We start from the raw sequence: 2,693 nt of genomic DNA, 5'->3' as shown, positions 1-2,693 counted from the left end.
GCCAAGACTTCCAGGACAGCCAGCTTGGGTTCTGGGCCAGAAACAACCCTGTTCTCCGACTCAAGGGTTCTTACCTTTCAGTTTTTCCATTTGGCGGCTGAGAAGACAAAGCCCAAGAGGTCAAGTGCCTGTGCCTGGTCCACGGTCATACAGTTGTTCAGAGGCCAAGCCGGGACTAGAAACCTGGTCTCCTGAAACTTCGAGAAGGCCCATTACAGGCAGGTTTGGGGTTGCATGTCGGTCTTCATCATCGATAGTGGCTGTGGAACATGTGTGTTGAGAAGGATTCTGAGGCCCGATATTTCCTCACTCAGAAGAAGTGCTGTAACTGACTAGCTGGCCTACCCCGAACAGGTGAGAGGATTTGCTGCGGTTTTTGTGTGTTTCCAGCTGTTGTACCGTGGTAGGTAGGTTCTAAAGTAGGCTTTGGAGCTCTTCTTGCCCCCACTCTGGTGCCAGTGTAAGCCCTAGCCTCTTCAGAGGGACTTCCCTCTCCCCTTCCCCTTTGCCCTCCCTCCCACAGCCCATTTCCACGGGAGGCAGACTCGAGCTCAGGGTTAGAAGTGTGCCCTTCCCTCCCAGGGAAACAGGCTCTGCCTCCAGGACAAGCAGGAGAGCCCTGGGGTCTGTTCCCGGGGGGTTCCAGCTTGCAGTCTCAGAGCCATTAGTTCGTCGGCTTCACTTTGAAATTTTAAAAAAATGTTTTGTTTTGTATTTGAGAGAAAGAGAGGGCATGCGCAGGGGAGGGGCAGAGAGACGGAGACAGAATCTGAAGCAGGCTCCAGGCTCTGAGCTAGCGTCAGCACAGAGCCTGACGCGGGGCTCGAACCCACGGACCGTGAGATCATGACCCGAGCCGAAGTCGGACACTCAACCCACCGAGCCACCCAGGCGCCCCTACCGGCTTCCTTTTGGATCACTTTTTTGGAGGCATCTGATACTCAGCTTTTCCTTGTCTACTGCTTCTGCTTCTTGGAAGGCTTGGGCAAGTTGCCTAACTGCACTAAGTCTCAGTTTCCTCACCTGTAAAATAGTGTTAGTTCCCACATCGTGGAATGTTGTGAGGATTAAATAAAGCCACCGAGTGTGCCTGGCAAGTGACCAGTAACTGTGCCCTCCTTTTTTTTTTTTTGTTCTCTATTATTTTTAATTCACAAACAGAGCCCTTGAAGGAGCATCCGCTATGTTCGCTAATTTTGTGTGTGGCCGTGTGTTTGATCATTTCAAAGAGAGGAGAGGTGGGGAGGGAGATGGAAAACAAGTGAGCCAACTGGCAGTCTGTGCCTGTGATAAAAGCAGTGACACTGTGGAGAATTGTCTAGTACACGAGATTGTGTATTATTTCAGCTGGTGCATCTGAAACTTTGTACAGATGGGTCATTGGGGAGCTTATTTAAAATGCAGTTTCTGGGGCATCTGGGTGGCTCAGTCGGTTAAGCGTCCGACTTCGGCTCAGGTCATGAACTCATGGTTTGTGAGTTCGAACCTCATGTCAGGCTCTGTACTGGCAGTGTGGGGCCTGCCTGGGGTTCGTTCATTCATTCATTCATTCATTCATTCTCTCTCTTTCTCTCTCTCTCTCTCTCTCTCTGCTCCTTCCCCCCTTCAAAATAAATAAATAAACTTAAAAAAAAAAATAAAACGCAGATTCTGATTCAGAAGTTCTGGGCTGATTTATAGCACGCATTTCTAACAAGCTCCCAGGTGATGGCGATGCTGCTGGCCTGTGGACCCCTGTTCGACAACAGGCAAGAGTTTAGGTGACAGTGGGCCAGTGCTGCCCTGTAGATTTGGAACAACCTGAAACTTGACAGCCCTGTGGGCAGTCAGCTGGATTGGTGCATCTAGGAGCTGAGACCTTCTGGGGATGAATGGAGAAATACTGAAGCCCAACTCTGAAGAGCCAGGTTCTAATCCCAGATGAAGGATGAGAACACAGTGAGCAAGTTGTTTCTCTCCCTCAGCCTTGGCAGCTTTTTCATCTTAAGAACAGAGGGCAGCTGAAAATACTATATAAACCCTTACTATTCCCAGAGTGATCCTTAGCCCCATATCCTGCACCACCTCAGACCTCCTATGCCCAAAGCCGCATTTTAATATGTTCCCTGGGGGATCCACTCTCATGTTAACATTCGAGAAGTGCTGGTCTAAGACTCCTTCCCGCTAGAAGATTCCGTTGGTCTAGTACTTTCTAACTCTAGCTCTGGTGACAGACATGTCAAATGAATCGCTCCATCCAATGGGGATGTCTTCATCAGGACATGAGCTCCTTTCAGTTCTCCAACATTAATTTTGGTGATTTACAAAGAAGGTCAGACCAGTAAAAATTTTTTTTCTAAGCCAGCATTTCCCTGTGTTTGAGTAGGATGGAGTGTCGGAATGTCTGCAGAGGTGAAAACCACGTGCATCCTTAGGGTTGCTGCTGATCAACGGCATACTCTGTAGATACTGGCTCCTCTCAACTTTGGTCTGTGGAGTAATGACTTCCACCACCAGCAGCACCCTTCTCAGGCCTTCAGCAAATCGCAGCATGGTGCGCCCAGCTTCCCTGGACCTTGCACCACCTCCTCCATTTTCCTTTGATGCTGGTGCGCGTTGGCTGCATTGGGAGATGGGATGGGTGCGCGTTCCCACGTGTCTACATTCTTGGTGCATTCGCTCTCTGATGGGAATTGGGGCTAGGAGTGGAGAAG

The sequence above is a fragment of the Crocuta crocuta genome, unplaced genomic scaffold (genome assembly GCF_008692635.1).
Source record: "Crocuta crocuta isolate KB4526 unplaced genomic scaffold, BGI_CrCroc_1.0 scaffold657, whole genome shotgun sequence".
Lineage (NCBI taxonomy): Eukaryota > Metazoa > Chordata > Mammalia > Carnivora > Hyaenidae > Crocuta > Crocuta crocuta.
The sequence above is the reverse complement of the archived record's forward strand: the minus strand, read 5'-3'. Positions refer to the sequence as shown.